Below are 22,270 nucleotides of genomic sequence, written 5' to 3' on the forward strand. Positions count from 1 at the left end.
GATGGGGGTGGTATTATGGACATTGGGGAGGGTATGTGTTTTGGTGAGTGCTGTGAAGTGTGTAAACCTGGTGATTCACAGACCTGTACCCCTGGGGATAAAAATATATGTTTATAAAAAAAATTATATTAAAAATCTTTAAAAAAAAATCTGTCCAAATTCATATTCCATACAAGCTTTTATCTAAATATATATAAAATATGGGCATTTGGGAAAAAAATCTTTCAAACTCAGTGAGTCAAAACATTTGATTAAAATAGAAAATCACTCAAAAATATAATATGTACCTAAAATATTTTATTTTAGTATAAAATGTAAAAATGAATATTATACCAGTCTTTTGATTTTAGGCCAAAGCTTTTTTTTTTTTTTTTTTTTTTTTAAGATTTTAGTTATTTGATAGAGCACAAACAGAGCAGCAGACAGAAGGAGATGGAGGAGGAGAGAAGTAGGCTCCCTGCTGGATCATGACTTGAACTGAAGGCATATGCTTACCTGACTGAGCCACCCAGGCACCCCTAGTCCAAAGCTTTTATTAGAATTTATTTTTTAAGTAGTCTGCTGATGTTTTGATGCTGTTGGTTTTAGAATTCCTTTGGGTTTTTGTGACTTCTATTCTTAATTTTTTTATAGTTTTCTTACTTATGTATAATCAAAGTTTTTTCTTGAATACCTTTTCTAAAGTCATTCTAAAGGATCCCACTTTGTTATCTTTTTATGTAGTAACACCTCATTTTTCTTTTAATAAAACATTATTTTTCACATTATTTAATTTAATTACATAATTTGAATAGAAGTACAGTTGACATAAATAGGTTCAGGATCAAACAATGACCCCTAGATAGTAAACACTTCACCCAGTGAGACCTAGAGAGTGGAGGCATTACTGGAACCTACCTGCTTGGTTCTGAAACTCTTGTTCTGGGGTCCTGTCTAGTCTCTAGTTAGGAATGGAGAAGATTTGTGAGATAGTTAAGTGATGATTGGTTGAAAGAGCCTCTGTTATATTCAGCTTTTGTTGTAGCAATAAGAACAATTGAAGGAATGAAATTTTAGTGTGACTTTTTCATGTTGTCTGTTGACATTAGCTAAGTTCTTCAGGTACTTGTCCTCTCCACACTTAAAATACTGATACAAGTTGGCCTAGCAATAAAGGGCGTTTTGTGTTTGTGAAATGATTTGGTTCAAATCATATCATAGACAATTGAAAAATGTTTACAAATGCATTTAAATGCCTATTCTATCACAAGAGGGCACTCATGCCCCATTCTTTATATCAAGTGTGTTTCAGGCATTGATTCGAGAGGAATTATGACTGAAATAAAATTTCAATCTACAAATTGAATTTCAGGTTCAGTAAACTGTTTATTATCTGGCAGAACTGGGGATTAGTGATTATGTTTATGCAAAAACAGAGATTATTAATACATTAATATTATACAAGGATTTTTACATATAGAATGTAAAAATATGCAAAACTTGCTATGATAAACAGTATTTCATTTTTTTGATGAGTCATTCCAAGGTCTTCATTACTTTAAAATGTGATTATTATTTTAATTAATTATTGCATTATTAAAATGAGGTTTCTAATCATGTATCACACAGTCAGTTAACATACTAAGCATATACTCTTTGCTATTTATCTTATTTTGACAACAGATATACTGTATTTTAGGGAATGTATCAGGTATTGCATCAGTTTGTTTAAATTTCAGCTTTAATAGTTTTAGCATTTATTAATTTTCTATCACTGACTATTTACCCCAAAACTTAGTAGCTTAAAATAATAATCACTTATTATCTCATAGTTTCTGAGGGTTAAGAATCTGGGAATAGGTTAGCAGGGTGCCTTTTGCTCAAGGTCTCTCACAAGATGGCAGTCAAGCTCTTGGCCAAGATTACAGTCATCTCAAGGCTCAATTGGGACTAAAGAATTTTTTTCCAAGCTCACTTTCATGGGCCTCTCCACAGAGCAGCCTTACAACATAAGTGACTACCCCCTCGGCCAAATGATCTAGATGGAAGAAAGATAGAGGCCTTAAAATGGAGGCCATAATCTTTCTATAACCTAATCTCTGAAGTGACATCCTTATGCTATATTTTGTTAGAAATGAGTCTAAACCCATCTATACTAAATGGGAGGGGATTATACAAGGGTGTGAATACCAGGAGATAGGGGTCACTGGAAACCAGCACAGAGGCAGCTACTATCTATCTATCTATCTAATCTGTATCTCTATCTATCTCTATCTCTATCTATCTCTATCTATATTTATATCTGTATCTATATCTATATCATCTATATCTATATCATCTATCTAAATAAGTATGAGCCATGTAAAAACAGAAGTCTCCCCAGGTAGTTAGAACAAAGGATTATTACTTTGTCAGTGGGTGAATTTGGACATGACAGACTTATGATACTCAAAATTTTAACCAGAATGGGAGTAAAACAAATATCTGAATTTGTATTCAAGGTTTGAAAATATTTCTTTATTATTATTTTTTAAAGATTTTATTTATTCATTTGACAGACAGAGATCACAAGTAGGCAGAGAGACAGGTAGAGAGAGAGAAGGAAGCAGGCTCCCTGCTAAGCAGAGAGCCCAATGTGGGGCTCGATCCCAGGACCCTGGGATCATAACCCGAGCTGAAGGCAGAGGCACCCTATGAGCCACCAAGGCGCCCTGAAAAGATTTCTTTATTAACTGAAGTTTGTGTCTGGCATAAACAAACAAATAGGGAAAATGACTAAAAATTTGCCAAAATTTGAAAAAAAAAAGGAATCTAAAATGTTGGATTTGGTGGGGTACATGGGTGACTCAGTTGGTTAAGTGTCCTTTTCATGATTTCGGTTCAGATCATGGTCTCATGCATTGTGAGATCAAGTCCCATGTTGGGCTCCCCTCTCAGCGGGGAGTCTGTTTAAAGACTCCCTCTAGCCCTCTTCCGGCTCAGGTGTGCTTTCTCCCTCCCTCTTTCTCTCTTTTGAATGAAACATAAATCTTTTTTAAAAAAATGTTGGATTTGGAGTTGACAATATGGTGGGACCAGGTGGTACTGGAACTGATTTTGGAGTTTATGTTCTCTAGCCAGAGCTAACCCTGGGCTATGGTGTGATATGGAATGGGCAAAGGTCAGGTGACCACTCTGAGGAGTTTCCTGTGCTCCTGAAGGAAACCCATATATCAGAAACTCCTGAGATCTTGAAAATGGACAATGATCGTGGTGATTTCATAACTTAACTGAGACCTTTAGTCTTCTTCCCAGGCTTTCCTTACAAAGTGGTCTGTTAATTGTTCACCTTTATGTAAAAAGAACGGATTGGTTTTGCCAGTTTTGTGGTACTGATCATTGCTACTCAATCATTTAGGTATTAGTTTCATGTTAATTTTGTAACTTTTCCAAGTATGAATTAAAATATGCTGCTCACCTATCTTATTTTTCTATTTATTTTATTTTAAATATTTATTTTAAGATGTTTGCTTTATTTATTTTTAAAGTAAGTGATACAGTGACTTACAATTCAAAAGCTTTCAGGAGAGGATAATCTAGAAGTTTTCCTCTCACTTTTATTTCTCAGTCACCAAGTTCCTTCCAATTTACCCATGTTTAGGATATCCTTCCTGAGCTATTAAATATACATATATGAATTATATGTACAGATAAAAGTTTTTTTCTTTTTTAGGCAAACAAGAGTATTCCATACACACTGATCCATTCTTTTCTTTTTTCATTTAACTATATATCTTGGCATTCTTGTTATATCAGCATATATACTACTTCCTCATTCTTATTTAAAGACTGTGTAATATTCCATTGTATAGATGTACCATAGTTTATCCTGTTTTCTGTTGATATGCTTGAAGTCTCCAATTTTTCTATTTAAACAGTGTTCAGGGGTGCTTAGGTGGCTCAGTTGATTAAGTGTCTACCTTGAGCTCAGGTCATGATTGCAGGATCCTGGGATGGAGCCCCACACCAGGCTCCTTGCTCAGCAGGGGGGCCTGCTTCTCCCTCTCCCTCTGCTGCTCCCCCTGCTTGTTCTCTCTTTGTCAAATAAATAAATAAAATCAGGGCGCCTGGTGGCTCAGTGGGTTAAAGCCTCTGCCTTTGGCTCAGGTAATGATCCGAGGGTCCTGGGATTGAGCCCTGCATTGGGCTCTCTGCTCAGCAGGGAGCCTGCTTCCTCCTCTCTCTCTCTGCCTGTCTCTCTGCCTACTTGTGATCTCTGTCTGTCAAATAAATAAATAAAATCTTTAAAAATAAATAAATAAAATCTTTAAACAATGTTATAAAAACCAAAATTATTTATTAATTTTACCTTTATTTTAAAAATGTAAATATCATTAATCTTTGGTGATTCAGGAGGTATATTTAAAGATTTTATAGTGTATAAAGGTTATTATTATGTTACCATTTAACAGTATGCAGCATTATAGATATAAAAGCCATAAATATTGGGGGCACCTGGGTGGCTCAGTCAGTTGAGTCTCTGACTTTGGCTCAGGTTATGATCTCAGGGTCCTGGGATCAAGCCCTGCATCGGGCTCCACCCTCATTGGGGAGTCTGCTTGTCCTTTTCCCTCTTCCTGTGCCCCTCTCCCAGCTTATGATCTCTCTCTCAAATAAAGAAATAAAATCTTTTTAAAAAAGCCACAAGTATTAGCCTAAATTTAAAAAAAAAAAGATTTATTTATTTGAGAGAGAGAAAGAGAGAGAGTAGAGGGGCAGAAGGAGAGGGAGAGATAGAATCTCAAGCAAACTCTCTGCTGAGTGCATAACTGAACATGGGGCTTGATCCCACAACCATGAGATCATGACCTGAGTCGCAATCAAGAGTTGGACACTTAACCAACTGAGCCACGCAGGTACCCCAGCCTAGATTTTTAGTAGCTGTAAGATATACTTTAAATTTTGTCATTTCTCTACTGTTTATTGTGAAAAATTTTAATCATACTGAAAAGTTGAAGTAATAGTATAATGAAAACCTAATACTATCATTTAGATTTAAAATTTGTTCCTATTTTGCCACATTTGCCTGATTTTTTAATCCACAGAAAATTTCCACCCACATAAACTTTGACAAAGCATAGAATATAAAATAAATGTGAGAAAATTTTGACTGTTTGAATGTTTACTGGTTTCTTTTATTAAAAAATGAGCTTTATCATAATTGTTCTCAGCGACTGATTTACTGAAGTATCCAGGCCTTATAATGTTCTCAGTTAAATAATGTTTAGCATTGTACAAAGTGTAAATTATATGAGCTCAAGGAACTTAATGCAATGGGCTTAGGGACCAAGGAGCCCTGTGTCCAGATGTCCCACAGAATCTGTACCTTCTCGGCCTTCCTTCCATCATCCATCCTCCCTATCTATTATTTTTTTTGAAAGATTTTATTTACTTATTTGACAGAGAGCACAAGCAGGGGGAGTGGAGGGCAGAGGGAGAGGGAGAAGCAGGCTCCCTGCTGAGCAGAGAGCCCAATGTGGAACTCGATCCCAGGACCTGGGATCATGACTTGAACTGAAGGCAAATACTTAGCTGACTGAGCCACCCAGGCACCCTTCCCTATCTATTATTATTTTGACAATAATAATTACAGGAAGCATTTATTGATTACTTTTCCCATACCAGGCATTTCTCTAATTAATTTGCACATATTAACTTATTTAATCCTTCAATAAATCTGTGAGCTAAGCATTATTATTATTATTATTATTATTTCCCCAATTTTACAGATGAGGAAGAAATGGAAGCTCATATCCACAGGAAAATGGCAGGAAAAGTCATGTCATGAAATTCAATTATTGCATCTACTTTTTTTTTTTTTAAAGATTTTATTTATTTATTTGACAGGCAGAGATCACAAGTAGGCAAAGAGGCAGGCAGAGAGAGAGGAGGAAGCAGGCTCCCTGCTGAGCAGAGAGCCCAATGCGGGGCTCAATCCCAGGACCCTGGGATCATGACCTGAGCTGAAGGCAGAGGCTTTAACCCGCTGAGCCACCCAGGCACCCCTGCATCTACTTTTAAATAATTCCTTAGCAATAACGTAGATGCAATTTATACATCTCTATTATTGGCATTTGTTGAAGAAGAGGGAAGAAATAAAAACAAGTGTAATAAGTTGTGTTATCTGGGGTTCAAATAAATGCTGATGAGTGAAATTAGGGGACATGCCTCTTCACCCCTAAACCATTTACATAAGTTGAGTTCCTTCTAGGGAACAGATGTGAAACCTGGTGTTTGGTTCTACCCACAATAGAATGATTACCGAGGTGGCTGTGTGGTACAGTCCTTTGAGCAGCCGACACTGTGTTGGGCTCTGTGCTCAGTGCGGTGTTTGCTTGAGACCCTCTCTGCCCTTTCCTCCTGTACACATATTTTCGCTCTCTCAAATAAATAAATAAATAAATCTTAAAATTACCTAGTTTTGGGCGCTGGTGTTCGGAGAAGAGTTCCGTCTCAGAATGATGCCTCTGAGAGACTGTTGAGGCTTGAAGCTGTGGATTCTTGGCCTGGCCATTTGTAGTGGTTAACCATAAATCAGGACTGACTCATTAGCTAGTGAAAGCACCCCTGATTTTCCTGGAAACTCTTGAGGAGAAATGATTTTCTTTTGGCAGGTAAGAAAATGAGGACATGTACATTTGGCATTCTTTTTATACTTTTATCTCGAAGTTTATAGTCTCACTGACAGAAAAATAAAGGATATGATCTTGATAGAGATGGATCCATATTACTGTAAAATATGTTGCTGATCAGAACACATCCTTCTGGTAGCCAGAACCCCCTAAGGATCCAGGGTAACAGGAGGGCAGGAATATTTGGCTCATAGGATTTTAGAGGAGGCATTGTTAACTCCATGGGTGTCCACCCAATGTGAGTCAGGCAGTTCCCAGACTTAGTCTGTTTCAGATGGGGACACCTTCACAAAGACTTTATTGAACCAGTATGATAATATCTTCTAAGTTGTTTTCCAGTTACATCTCAGTCCCCATTCTCTTGGAAACCTTACAAAGGGGAAGCAAGAGAGATTGTGCTATTATTTGCAGGTTTTTTTTTTTTTTTTTAAAGATTATTTATTTATTTGACAGAGAAGAAACACAAGCAGGGAGAGTGGGAGAGGGAGAAACAGGCTTCCTATGGAGCAGGGAGCCTGATGTGGGTCTCAATCCCACGACCCTGGGATCATGACCTGAGCTGAAGGCAGAATCTTAACCACTGAACCCCCAGGTGTCCCACAGGGATTTTGCTTTATTAAAATATTAATATTTTAATGTTCTAAGTAGATCATTATGAGAAAACTTCCTAAATTACTAAGATTTTATATATCAGATAGAGGACACCATCTTTCCTAATCTACGTGATCATTCACAAGGAAGAGTCTGTAACTAGCTCCAGCAAGGACACCTTCAGACTCTGGCAGATGGATTCTAAACTGATTAGCTGGAAATGAAAAAATCGATAGCAGATGCATTATGTAAATATGGGCCATTCAAAATTACCTCGAAGAGATAAAGTTAGATACTTAGCAGAGAGGGGGAAGGGTAGGAGCAAATGGGAGGTTCATTTAGATTACATTTTGGTATCAGTCCTCCTTGTCATTAGCAGCTAACCTCTGTGAATATAAATTGTAAATATTCTGTAGGTATTATACTGAGTTTTCAATTGATTTTAAAAGTCTGATTTCTGTATGGCCACAGTGCAGGTGATATATAAGACAGAATTTGATTATAAACTAAGCAGATTGATATTTTGTAGAAAATGTATGATTTGTTAAAGGTCCCTGCAGAGTCACTGGAGTATTGTTATATTTTTCTTTGAAGATCATTTGAAAATAAATAAAATCTATAATGAGATTACTTAATTAGCTTTGAACACTTTCATTTTGTAACATTAAAGTGAAACTATTTTTGTGATGGCTTTGGAGTGTGTTGACTGGACTGAACTACATTTCCCAGAATTTCCTTTCCTGTGAATTTCCAGTTAGGACAGGCCACAGGAGATATTCTTGTGCAAGATTATTAGGGTGGAAATGAAGCAGTGACCACCTTGTAGCTTACACACTTGGTCACTTATTTGCTGGTGCACCTTGTTGGAAGTGCAACCACTCCACCTTCTCCAGGTCCTCTTTCAGTTTCTTGGACTTCACCAGATGCGTTGTTCACTTTGTACTTGGTCGTCCCCACTATACCTCCATCTTCCCTCCTGACTGCCTTCCCTGTGGACTTCAAGCTCTGTCATCAGATTTGGGGACACTAGCCTTTACAGAGCCTGCTTAACCAACTCCTACAATCCCTGTGTCAAATCCCTTCACAAGAGTGGTTCTTAGTAGAGAATAATGTTGAACCCTAAGGGACATTTGGTGATCTCTAGAGACATCTAGAGACATCTGATTATCCTGATGGGAATGAGGGAGTGGGAGGAATAATGGTGCAAGCATGAGGCTTGCTGTTGGCATCCTGTTGGCAGAATTCGGATATGTGGCTAAATATCCTGTAATGTGCAAATCAACATGTCCCACCCTGCTCCAAAAATGTTCTGTTTGGAGATTAAGAAACTCGCAGAATTTTGGACTGGATAGTTCTTTGTTATGGGGTGGGGGTAGAGGGACCCTGGTTCTGCTTTTCAGATTGAACCTTGACTGATACTAGTATTTTGAGTGCCGGGTGTTATATGTAAGGGATGAATCACTAAATTCTATTCCTAAACCAATATTAGGCTATATGTTAACTAACTCGAATCTAATTAAAAACTTGGGAAAAATTTAAAAAGCCAAATATATTTTAGCCGTTTTTTCCTTGTCAGCAAAGTTGTATTTTCGTTAAAGACCAAAGAGATAGGCATCTAGATGGCTCAGTTAGTTAAGCCTCCGCCTTGGGCTCTGATCCTGATCCCAGGGTCCTGGGATAGAGTCTGCATCTGCTCCCTGTGCAACAGGAGAGTCTGCTTCTTCCTCTGCACCTCCTCTCCCCTCCGTAACCCCTGCTCCTGTTCCTGGGTATGTGCATGTGTGCTCTCTCTCTCTCACAAAAATAAATAAATAAAATCTTTAAAAAAATAAAATAAAAAAAAAGACCAAAAAGATAAAAACCTTTGATGAACAGACACAACTAACAACTCTTAATTTATGGTGATATATTTATAGCTAGAGAGCATGGTCAGATTCTAATCTGTATGAAACATATACTGTATAGTAAAAGTCCCAAAAGTTCTCAGTTAAATAGGTTTTTTTTTTTTTTAAATTAATAGATTTTCTTTTCTTTTCTTTTTTTTCTCCACCAGCAGCTGTTGGGTATACAGAAAAATATAGCAAAAGGTACAGGGTTCTCATCTATCCTCCACCCCTCAACGAGTTTTACTATTATTTTTTTTTATTAGTTTGCTTGGCTTGCCTTAACAAAATATGACAGGTATCTTGATGGTTAAAACAACAGAAATTTATTTGTTCATAGTTCTGGAGTCTGAAAGTCTAAGATCAAGGTCCAGTAGGATTTATTTTCTGGGGAAAGCTCTCTTCCTGGCTTATAAAAAGTCACCTTCTCACTCTGGGCCCACATGGCCTTTCCTCTGTGCTCAAGCACAGAGACAGAAACATAGGTAGAGACACAGAGACAGGAGAGGGAGAGAGGGCGAGAGACACACATACACAGAGTGCCCCCTGGTGTCTCTTTAAATAAGGACACTAATCCTATCCTATCTGTGCGCTACCTGTACGATTTCATTTAACCTTAATTACCTCCTTAGGTGCCCTATTTCCAAAAATAGTCACATTGGGGGTTAAGGCTTCAACATGTGAATTTTGGAAGTCACAATGTAGTTCACAGCGGTGTTGTACACTTCCATGATTTTGACAAATGGTAACGTCATGCATCTAGCATTGCAATGTCTTAGAGAATGGTTTCATTGTCCTAAAAATCCTCTGTACTCCACTTATTCACCCCTCCCCACGACCTTTGGCAATCACTGATTTTTTAAAAAAATATTTTATTTACTCATTATTCATTTGAGGGAGAGAGACCACAAGCAGAGGAGAGAGGCTGAAGGAGAAGGAAAAGCTGACTTCCAGCTGAGCAGGGAGCCTGATGCTGGTATGATCCCAGGACCTGGAGATCATGAAGTGAGGGGAAGACAGACACTTAACCCTGAGCCACCCAGGTGCCCCACAATCACTAATTTTTTTTTTTTTTTAACTGTCTCTGCAATTTTGTTTTTTCTAGAATTCTATTTCTTTCTTTGTTTCTTTATTTCTCTCTCTCTCTCTGTGTGTGTGTGTGTGTGTGTGTGTGTGTGTGTCTCTTTCTTTCCCTCCCCCTCCATCCCTCCCTCCTTTTCTTCCTGCCTTGTAAGCTTTCCCACCAGTGTGGGGTTTGAATTCATGATCCTGAGATCAAGAGTCAAATACCCAACAACTGAACCAGCTAGCTACCCATAGAATACCATATAATTAAAATCATATCGTATTTACTCTTTTCAGACAGGCTTTTTTATTTAGAATATGCATTTATGTCTCCTCCATGTTTTTTCATGGCTTGATAGCTCATTTATTTTTACTGCTCAGTTATATTCCAGTATATGGATGTCCCACAGTTTGTTTATCCATTCATCTACTGAAGGACATCTTGGTTGCTTCCAAGTTTTGGAATTATGAATAAAGCTGCTATAGACATTTGTGCGCAAACATTGTTGTGTGGATATACATCTTCAATCATTTGTGTAAATATCCAAGAATGTAATTCCTGGATTGTATGTTAAGAGTATGTTATGTTTGTATGAAACTATTGGTATTAGGTTTTCTTCCAAAGTTGCTGTACCATTTTGCATCCCCACCAGCAATAATGGAGGGTTCTTGTTGCTCCACATTCTTGCCAGCATTTGATGCTGTTTTTTCAAACTTAGCCATTCAAATAGGTGTGTAGTGATTTCTCCCTTTTAATTTTCAATTCCTTGATGGCATGTATTTTTTCTGTGCTTATTTGCTTTATGTCTTTTTTTTTTAAAAAAGATGTTATTTATTTATTTGAGACAGAGAGTGAGCAAGAGAGAAAGCACAAGGAGGAGGAGTGGCAGAGACAGAGGGACAAGCAGGCTCCCCACCAAGCAGGGAGTCTGATGTGGGGCTGGATCCCAGGACCCCAGACTCATGACCTGAGCTTAAGGCAGACAGTCAACCACCTGAGCCATACAGAAGCCCCTGCCTTCTGTATATCTTTGTTGAGGTGTCTGTCCCAGATATTTTGCCTACTTTTAAACCAGGTTTTATGTTCTCTTACAGATGATTTTTAACAATTCTTTATACGTTTTGGATATAAGTACTTTATCAGGTGTGTTTTACAAAGATCAGTGGCTTGTCTTTTCATTCTATTAACAGTGTCTTTCTCAGGAAACAAGATTTTCTCTTTTAATGAATTTGAGTGTGTCAATTATTTCTCTTATGAATTCTGCTTTTGATGCTGTATCTGAAAACTCATTGCCAAATCAAAGGTCACCTAGATTGTCTTTGATGTTATCTTCTAGAAATTTTATAGTTTTCTATTTTACATTTATGTCTAAGATCTCTTTTGAATTAACTTTGCTAAGTTGCAAAGCTTGTGTCTAGATTCCTTCTTTCTTTTTGACATGTGGATGTCCTGCTATTTCAGCACCATTTGTTGAAAAGACTAGTGTTAATAGGCTGAATTGTGTCCCCCCACAATTCACATGTTGAAGCCCTAATCCCTAGTACTTCAGAATGTGACTATATCTAGAGACAGATACAGGTAATTAAGTTAAAATGGTTTTTTTGGGTGGACACTAACCCAATATGACTGGTATCCTTATTACAGAGGAAGTTAGAGATACCAGACACATACATAGACCAAGATGTGACCAAATGAGGGCATAGTGAGAAAGCGGCCATCTGCAGGCCAAGGAAAGAGACCTCAAATGATACCAAACCTGTCAACATTTTGATCTTGGGCATCTACCTCCAGAACTTTGAGAAAAAGAAATCTGTTCTTTAAGTCACCTAGTTGGTGACATTTTGTTTTAGCAGCTCTAGCAAACTAATATACTGTCCTTTCTCCATTGAAATGCCTTTAGTCCTTTGTCAAAGAACAGTTGACTATATTTGTGTGGGTCTATTTCTATGCTATCTATTCTGTCACATTGAACAGAATATTTGTCCATTAAACTTTAAAAAAAATTATTTTTAACATATAATGTATTATTTGTTTCAGGGGCACAGGTCTGTTGATTCATCAGTCTTATACAATTCACAGTACTCACCATAGCATATATCCTCCCCAATGTCCAACACCCAGCCACCCCTTCCCCCTACCCCCTCCACTCCAGCAACCCTCAGTTTGTGTCCTGAGATTAAGGGTCTCTTATGGTATTGTCTCCCTCTCTGGTTTCATCCCATTTCATTTTTTCCCTTTCTTCCCCCATGATCCTCTGTCTTGTTTCTCAAATTCCATATATGAGTGAGATCACATGATAATTAACTTTCTCTAATTGACTTATTTCACTTAGCATAATACCCTCTAGTTCCATCCATGTCGTTGCAAATGGCAAATCTCCATATTTTGATGGCTGCATAATATACCATTTTATGTATATACCACGCTTTCTTTATCTATTCATCTGTTGATGGACATCTGGGCTCTTTTTGTAGTTTGGTTATTTTGGACATTGATGCTATAAATATTTGGGTGCACATGCCCCTTCAGATCACTACATGTGTATCTTTAGAGTAAATACCCAGGAGTGCAAGTGCTGTGTTGTAGAGTAGCTCTATTTAACTTATTTGTCCATTTTTTAGCTGATACCATATTGTCTTATTATAGTAGCTTTATGGTAAATTATGGAGCTAGGTAGTATTAGTCCTCCAACTTTGTTCTTCCTCTTTTTTACTTTTCCATATAAACTTTAGAATCACTTTGTCAGTATGCACAAAATAACTAGCTGGGATTTTCCTCCTCAGTAGAGAGCCTGGGTTATGAGCAGGGTAAGGTTAGTTCTGGAAGTGTATTCTTTTCTTTCTGCAGTTATTTTAAAGATTAGATAAATTTGTTATCAATTCCCTCATAGGGCTGCATACCATTCTTATAGATCCTCCAGAATATTTCTATATCATAGGTAAATTGTACAAACCCTACATGAGATGGGCATACATAAAAGTTAGCATCTCCTACTGCCAAAACCTCTTCTACCTCCTGAGATTTTAGTGGTCCCTTGGACTCCTGTCCAAATGGCTTGAATGATCCAGTTCCATTGCTTCTTGGAGCAACACTGTCCTTGTGACACCTCAGATATTCTTTCTAGGGCTTGTGTATTCTGGTCAAGTTCTACCTCTGTCTTATTTTCTCCTCATCCCCCATCCCGACAAAGATCTCCTGCTTCTGCCTTTTTTCTCTTCAGGGTAGGCTCTATCTTGCTGATAACATATCAGATCTCATACCAGTTTTTTTTTTTTTAATAAACTTTCTATTTCAGAATAATTTTAATTTATGGAAGAGTTGCTATATTTGTTTCTTGGGTTGCTGTAACAAATTACAATAAACTTGGAAGCTTGCAACCACACAAATTTATTCTTTCACAGTTTTGGAAGCCAGAAGTCCAAAATCAAGGTGTTAGAGAGCCATGCTCCCTTGAAGTCATGAGAGGAAAATCCCTCCTTGCTTCTTTCAGGTTTTAGTGGATTCTGATATTCCCTGATGTGTGGCTATGTAACCCCAATCTCTGCCTCCATGCCTTCATATGCCTATCCTTTGTGTCTCTGTATATACTCTTCTCCTCTTAGAAGTATACTAGTCATTGGATTTAGAGCCTACTCTAAATCCAGAATGATCTCATCTTGGGATCCTTAATTTAATTACATTTGCAAAGACTATTTCCAAATAATTTCATATTCTGAGGTCTGGCAGACATGATCTCTTGGGAGGATACTGGTCAGCCTATCCCTCTTATTTAAAAAAAAAAAAGTGTAGTGAATTCCTGTATAACTTTTGCCCTCACATCAGCTTTTAGTTTGAAGTAGACACATCCTCAAACCAGGAAAACCAAGTAAATCTCTATAGTGAAGGAGTTCATGTCTACGTCCCCCAGACCAAATCTCTTGGTGTGTGCAGTCATTTCAGACACCTCATAGAGTGATTTCTCTCTGAGGTTCTACTATATCACAGGTACAGTGTGAGAGCAGGTTCAAACCGGTGCTCTGTGGAGAAACTGAAAACCCTATTTCTGTTTTTACTCCTTGGGATCTACCTTGGGTGTTGGTTTTTTAAATTAAATGTTTTATTTTGAGATAATTATTGCTTCACATTTGATTTATAGTTGAAATATATAGTAGAGGGAGATTCTTTGTACAGTTTCCCAAGTTTTCCTCAATGGTAACTTCTTGCAAAACTACTGAATAATATCACAACTAGGATATTGACATTGGTACAGTCCATTGATCTTAGATTTCTCCAGCTTTTTTTGGGTACTCATTTTTCTCATTATCCCTTTCTCCTTCCCTGTCTTCCTCTTTCTGTCTCTGTATTTAGTTCTGTGCAAGAACGAAACCAGAGGGAGACAAGACCCTAAGAGACCCTTAATCTCAGGACACAAATTGAGGGTTGTTGGAGTGGAGGGGGTAGGGGGAAGGGGTGGCTGGGTGTTGGACATTGGGGAGGATATGTGCTATGGTGAGTACTGTGAATTGTGTAAGACTGATGAATCACAGACCTGTACCCCTGAAACAAATAATACATTATATGTTAATTAAAAAAAAGAAATACAAAACACCATGCTTGTCCTTCCCGGAGATGGGACAAAAGTAGAGTCAAAAGCAGAGTCCCCGCTCTAAATAAGGCTGAGAAAATGCCTTTCATTTATTTCTGAAGAATTGGTCCTATTAAGGGGATGACTTTAAATAAATATAAGCCAGTTTCTGTAAGTCACTTTACTTAAGACATAGGTTTTGATTTCAAGGAGATGTCTGAATTTTGGTTCTCCATTTCACTAGTGGTGAAGCCTGGGGACATAAAAAATGCTCAAAAGAGGGCAGCATAGGTCAGATCAGGCTATGTGAAAGTGTTTGGATTGTAACTTGAAGCTAATGGGATGCTATTGAAGTATTTTAATTAGGAGAGTGACACAAGCAGATCTGCATTTTAGAGAGATCTAGAGTGGCTCATTACCATTTTTAGGTTACCAGCCTATTTAAGACTCCAAGGAAAATCACCAATCCTGTTTCTATAGAAATGCAAAAAATGTGCATATGCAATAACAGAATATTAGATACACTTTCAGGAAGCTTCTGAAAACCATGGACCCTATTCCACAAACTCGGAGTGGAAGGATTTTCTTTTTCTATTGGGGTTACCTGAATGGATTGGGAGAAGGTGGGAGACTAGAACGTATTCATCTGCTGAAGGGACAGAGCCAGGAGAGAGGGAGAGTTAGGAGATGTAGTGGAGGAGATAATTATGGAAATTATTCCCATTATTTTCTCCTTAACCCAAAGAGCCTGGAAGGACTCAATTTTCTATAGAGCAAAGGAGATGAGATCAACTTAGGCTGTAAGAAGGCTACTTCTAGTGCATCAAGAAAGAAGGAAGAATGGGGGTGAGAATAGATAACATGGGACATGGAGGGAATATTCATGGGATTTCTTTTTTCTTTTTCCATATAGAAAGTGAAGTCACTGGCTGAGAGTGAAGGGAAAGAATGTCTGGGAAAAGTAGAGGTTTGGATTAGCTGCTGAGAGAAGTGTAGAAGGAAGATGAGCAGTACTATGAGAAAGACAGCAGGAGCTGGGGGGCTCAGAGGCAGTCAGAGGTCATGGACTTGGAGGGGCACCAATCTTCGGCAAAGTGTGATTCTTTTTTTAAAAAATTAATTAATTAATTTTAAATTATTTTCAAAGTATTTATTTACTTTCAGCATAACAGTATTCATTATTTTTGCACCACACCCAGTGCTCCATGCAATCCGTGCCCTCTATAATACCCACCACCTGGTACCCCAACCTCCCACCACCCCCCGCCACTTCAAACCCCTCAGATTATTTTTCAGAGTCCATAGTCTCTCATGGTTCACCTCCCCTTCCAATTTCCCCCAACTCCCTTCTCCTCTCTAACTCCCCATGTCCTCCATGCTATTTGTTATGCTCCACAAATAAGTGAAGCCATATGATAATTGATTCTTTCTGCTTGACTTATTTCACTCAGCATAATCTCTTCCAGTCCCGTCCATGTTGCTACAAAGGTTGGGTATTCGTCCTTTCTGATGGAGGCATAATACTCCATAGTGTATATGGACCACATCTTCCTTATCCATTAGTCCGTTGAAGGGCAAAATGTGATTCTTATCTAGTATCTCTCAGCATGCTGCTAAAAGGCGAGCCTGTATAGGTGGCATTTTACAGAGAGAACACAGTAGAGGTAGCATTTCATTTTGTATAAAAGAGAGTGTGAGTAGTGCTTTGATTGCTAACTTGAATATGCCTGCATGGAATAATTTGAATATAGGTCCATGTTCATCTTGTCTTGCTGTGGCCTGACTCACAATGATATCAGCTAAGGAGCCAGTCTGACTTTGGGAACTATGCCAAGGATACTTAATCCTGTGAAAAATGTCAGAGGAGCTTAAACCCCTGTTCTTCCTTCTTTCTCACATCTCTGTGGTGTCAGAGCTCTTAGAAATTTCTGAGCTAGTAGAAGCCACTGTTCTTGCCCCAAATTTAAAAGCACAGATTATTGCAGGAGATATTGGACGAATTCTCTTTTGCCTCATGAAGGATTAACTATTTTTCCCTGAGACTCCACAAGAAAAGGTGAGCGGAAGTGAATGGAAATCAGTTATATGTCTGAGTACGTATATTTCATGACTGGATGGTCACTACTGTGAAACCTTTTTTTTAGAAAGTTGAAATATGATTAATATCCTTCTGGTCATAATATCTTTTATTTTTTATTTCTCTTATTCTCTCATTTCATCCTGTAGGGGTTATTATAAGAGTTATGAACTATCTTCCATTACAAAGCCTCTGAGGCATAGATATTTGGTAAAATAACTATTTTCATTGCTGATAAAGGATATGGCTTTTCTCAGTTGGATTGAGAGGTGACTGGAGGAAAGTCAACCCTGGCATTCAGAAGTGCTGCTTTCTGAGTCTTCTAGATATCATAAGGTTGAACTTCTCTAGTTGATCAGCTTACAGGAAGTGAGTTGTACTGGGTCTTGTGTGTTTAAGGCTGGTAGCTGAAGTCCAGGTGTATTATTTTCTCTGGTCATTTCTGATACTACATTTTTCTCATTGAGCTGGATAGAAAGTCTACAGGAAGTTCAAAAAGAATTTCTATTAAGAGGCTACCACTGTCCCCTACAGTGTAAACTTTTCTTCCGGGCACCCCCTATAAGATTTGGTGTGTGGAACTTGGGCTGGAGCCCAGCCCCCATTTATCTCTTCACTAGTCTCCCCTGAGCAAGTGTACACAGTATTTCTACTTTCTGCCAACCTTCAAATGGCATTATTCCACAGAAGCCACATGATACCCGCTGGTGGATTTTAGAGCACAGTGGGATTCAGCATTTCCCATTACCCACTTTGTTTCCTCTCAGCTGGGTGATGATGATAAGGAGACCATATTTCTGAAGTGTCTAAGGATGTAAAGTGCTAACAATAATTGATATTTCATCACAAAAACTTAATATCAAACTCTGATCACCCGCTAAACCATTCCTGTATGGCTTCGATGTTGAGCTAGTAGATTCCCACTCTTGTCACATTATCACCCTCCTGTGGCACCATCCCCATTTCAGTGTCCACTCTCATCCTCATGGCCTCACTGGCCTCCTTGTCCAGCCGAGATCCTGAGATCCAGGACTATAATCACTTCCTTAAAAGCTCTCAACTCCCTTGGCACTTTCTCCCTCTGTCCTATTTGCCTATCAAAACTTTGACTATGGGGGCGCCTGGGTGGCTCAGTGGGTTAGGCCGCTGCCTTCGGCTCGGGTCATGATCTCAGGGTCCTGGGATCGAGTCCCGCATCGGGCTCTCTGCTCAGCAGAGAGCCTGCTTCCTTCTCTCTCTCTCTGCCTGCCTCTCAGTGTACTTGTAATTTCTCTCTGTCAAATAAATAAATAAATAAAATCTTTAAAAAAGAAAAAAAAAACTTTGACTATGGTCAGCTCCTACTCTTTGATGAGAAGTTGCTCATTTTACTGCTGTGTCTACCTGTCTATATTGGAGAACATGCACTGTTAATTTCTGTTCTGGTGAACAAACTTTCCACATACATGTCTGAGGCCATCCTGTCCCATGTTATAGAAGCCACATACTTTCACCTGTTCCAAGACCATGATTTTTCTTTCTATCTCCTACATTGCTAATTTCTCTTCCTCTACTAGATTATCCCTATCAATATACAAACATGTAAACATATTTCCTATCTTAAAACAAAACAGGCCCCTGATCTCCACACCCCCTTCCCACTAACTTCCCATTTCTCTTCCTTTGCTTAAATTTAATTTTATTTTTTAAACATTTTAAACTGTAAATTTAATTAATTAACTTGTACTATATTATTGATTTCAGCGGTACAAGTCTGTGAATCATCAGTCTTATATAAAACCCAGTGCTCATTACACCACATGCCCTCCTTAATGTCCATCACCCAGTTATGCCATCCCTCCATCCCCCAAACAAGATTTTTTTTTTAAAGATTTTATTTATCTGAGAGAGAGCAAGCACACAAGCAGGGAGAGGGAGAAGTCTCTTCATTAAGCAAGGAGCCCCATGCAGGACTCACTCCCATGACCCTGGGGTCATGACCTGAGCTGAAGGCAGATGCTTAACTGACTGAGCCACCCAGGCATCCCCTTGTTTATCTCCTTTTTCACAGTTAACTTGAGAGAGTTGTTAGTCTCTGCTCACCCTCTATACTTTCTCACCTTACCTCCTTTCGCAAACCCACTCCAATCAGGCTTTTGTCATTCAAGTCATTAATGACCTTCATATTTTCCAATGGTCAGACCTGCCCCTAACTTTTGCAAGGACCAAGACAAGGATTCAAATGGTGGTGTATAAACCATATAACAAAGAACTTATAAATCAAGCTTACAGATTGATTAAAAAAATATATTCCATTCTTTTATCTTGACAAATACAACTTTATAAAGACCTAGAAAATCAAGTTTGAATTTCAAATTCTTAGACTCTTCAGTTCCTGGTGGAATATGGCAACATAGGGACAACTGTACCCTGACATGGCCTACAGCCATGCTCTTCTTCCTGACCATATCTCGCACCTTTTTGTGATTGATTAGTACCCCTCCAAGTGATATGTCTGGGTCTTAATCTCTGGTACCTGTGAATGTGAACTTACTTGGATATAGGATCTTTGTAGATGTGATTTAGTTAAGGATCTCAAGATGTGATCATTCTGGATTCAGGTGGTCCCTAAATTCAATGACTGGAAAGGAGAGAGGAGGGAGATTTTATATAGTGACTCAGTGATACAGGGGAGAAGGCCATGTGAAGGCAGAGGTAGAGACTGGGGTTATGCAGCTACAAGCTAAGGAATGCTGTGAATTTCTGGTAGTCAGTAAAAGCTGGAAGATAGGCGTGGAAGACTTTGTGAAGTTCTCAGAAGAAACACATCTCTTTCAGCCTTCAGAAGAAACCAACTCTGTTGACACCTTGATTTTGGACTTTGGGCCCCCAGCACAGTGAGAGGATGAATTTCTATTGCAGGTCACCAAATTTCTGGCAACTTCTTTTGGAAGCCCTAGGAAATTAACCCATACTTTAAATGGACTTGCATGCATGAGAATGGACTCCTCAGTTCATGAATCACTGCTCTGACCTCACCCCATGCAATCAATCATCCTTTGGCTTCCCCTTGAGTAGACCTGGGGGGAGTGCCCAAGCTGGCCTTGAAGGTAGACTTGAGACTATATAGGCAGGGAGTTCTGGGGTTCTGGGGAGGCCTATGTCTTCTTGAAGGATGCAGATTCTTGCTGGAATCTCTTTTGTCCTTGAGGAGTCTCTGCCCCATGGGCAGCTGGAGGAGAGCCAGAACAACACCTGCTAAACGCCCCCTTACTAGCTCTAAGGGAGGTACTGCTAATAGTCTCTTTCTACTTAGCTTATCTAACTTCTTAGCGTTCTGTCCCATTGTCACTCCCTTCTCCCTGAACTGCTTTTCTCATTTGGCATCTGTGACCCCTGTTCTCATGTAATTGCTACCTCTCTGCCACTTTTCAGTCTCCTTTGTTGAATTCTCTTCTTCAAATGTTTTAGCACCCCACTTCTCTTCTTTGTTTATAATCTGTTCTTAGTGTCCTTATCTTTTTTCCTTTAAAAACATCTAAGTGCTCAACAGTATCAAATTTGTACCTTTAGCTCAGACCTCTCCCCTGACCTCCTAACTTTTCTATCTAATTGCTGTGTGATGTCTTCAGGCAGAGCATTTAGTAGAGCTCTAAGAATCTACATGTCCAAAGAAACTCTCCAGTATCCCTGACCATGCTCCTCTTCTAGCCTTCATGATCTCCATTAATGGACTTCCATCTCTCCTGTTGATCAGGGCAAAAGCTTTGGAGGAGTTCTTGATTCTCTTCTTTTTCTCATTAACTGCATTTAATTTGTTGACAAGTTCAGAGTCAGTTGGTTCTCTGAAATACATTCTGAATCTGACCACCTCTTTCTATCTCTGTTTTTATCAACATAACTGCAGGCCAAGCCAGAGACTGGGTTTTCTGTTTCCCTTCTTGCCTGCATACAATAGTGAATATAGGTTGAATGGAAGTGACATCTAAAATATGTAAACTGGATCCTATCACTCCACCACTTCAAGCTGCCATTGACTTCTGGTGGCACTTTGAATAAGACCCCAGGTCCTCTCCATTTCCTCTGGTACTTGGCCCTGCCCACCTCTGTTCTCAACTCTACCACTCTCCCTCTTGTTCCTCACAGTTCATAAACCCACTGAATTGCCCTTTTTTTGGTTTCTCAGATATGTCTCGGAGGTATGCCTTAATTCTGCTTCAGAGACTTCACACTTGTATTTTTCTTTGCAGATCTTTGCAGTTGGACGCCCTTACTTTTCAGGTCTCTGCTTTCTGTTCTCCTGTTCAAAATTGGTCATGTCCCTCCCCAAGCACTCACTATCTAATTACCTAATTTTGTTTTTTCATGGCATTCATCTTTAACCTCCACAAAGATAGGTATCATGTCTGTCTTACTGATGATAGTGTTCTCGGTACCAACAACTGTGTTTGGCAGATAGTGCTCAGTTACTATTTGTGCAGTGAATGTATGAATTAGATTAAATTCCTTCTCTTTGGGATAGATTACAGATGTAGGTAAATAACTATAATAAAAGACAACAACTGGCAAAATTTTGTAGGAAATGTAGATATAAAATGCAATGAGTAGGGGCGGGTGGCTCAGTCTTTTGGGTGTCTGCCTTCGGTTTTGGTCATGGACCTGGGGTCGAGTCCTGCATTGGGTTTGCTGCTTGGCGGGGAGTCTGCTTCTCCCTCTCCTTCTGCCTGCCACTTGTGCTCTCTATCTCTCTGTCAAATGAATAAACAAAATCTTTTAAAAAATGCTGTGAGTAGTATATGCTGAGAACAAAGATGTCTTCAAAGACAAGGTCAAATCTGAATTGGGTTTATACAGAGGGAGGACTTCAGAGGTAGAGAGGGTAAAGGAGAGGCTTTCTTTTTTTTTTTTTTAAAGTAGGCTCCATGTCCAGTGTGGAGCTCCCAAAGAGCAGCTAGAACTCATGACTCTGATATCAAGACCTGAGCTGATAGAGCTCCTGGGTGGCTAAGTGGGTTAAGCATCTGCCTTTGGCTTAGGTTGTGATCTCAGAGTCCTGGGATGGAGACCCGCATTAGGCTCTCTGCTCAGTGGGCAGTCTGCTTCTCCCTCTCCTTTTGTCCCTCCACTTGCTTGTGCTCTCTTCTCTCTCTCTGTCTCTCAAAATAAATAAATAAAATCTTAAAAAAAGAAAAAACCAAAAACAAACCTGAGCTGAGATCAAGAGTTGGATGCTTAACTGACTAGACCACCCAGGCACCCCAAGAGGGAGAGGCATTTTAAATAACAAGGTATTATAAGCAAAAATCTAGGGATGAAAAGCTTAGACTACATGTAGAAAAGAGAAAATAGTTTTGAGTGAAGGATCTGGGAAGAGGGAGTGTGGAAAACAAGGGTGAGATTTCTACTAGAGCAAGTTCATGGAGGGTCTGTGTGATAGACTGGAGAATATGGCATTCATTC

The 22,270-nt window shown here is 38.9% G+C and overlaps 1 pseudogene; it reads right to left on the bottom strand.

The window, feature by feature from the left end:
• The window catches only part of LOC132018689 (large ribosomal subunit protein uL14-like), a 30,795-nt pseudogene extending 10,129 nt beyond the window's left edge, over nt 1–20,666 (bottom strand).
• Between the last annotated feature and the right edge of the window lie 1,604 nt (nt 20,667–22,270).

This window comes from Mustela nigripes, chromosome 5 (assembly GCF_022355385.1).
Source record: "Mustela nigripes isolate SB6536 chromosome 5, MUSNIG.SB6536, whole genome shotgun sequence".
Taxonomy (NCBI): Eukaryota; Metazoa; Chordata; class Mammalia; order Carnivora; family Mustelidae; genus Mustela; species Mustela nigripes.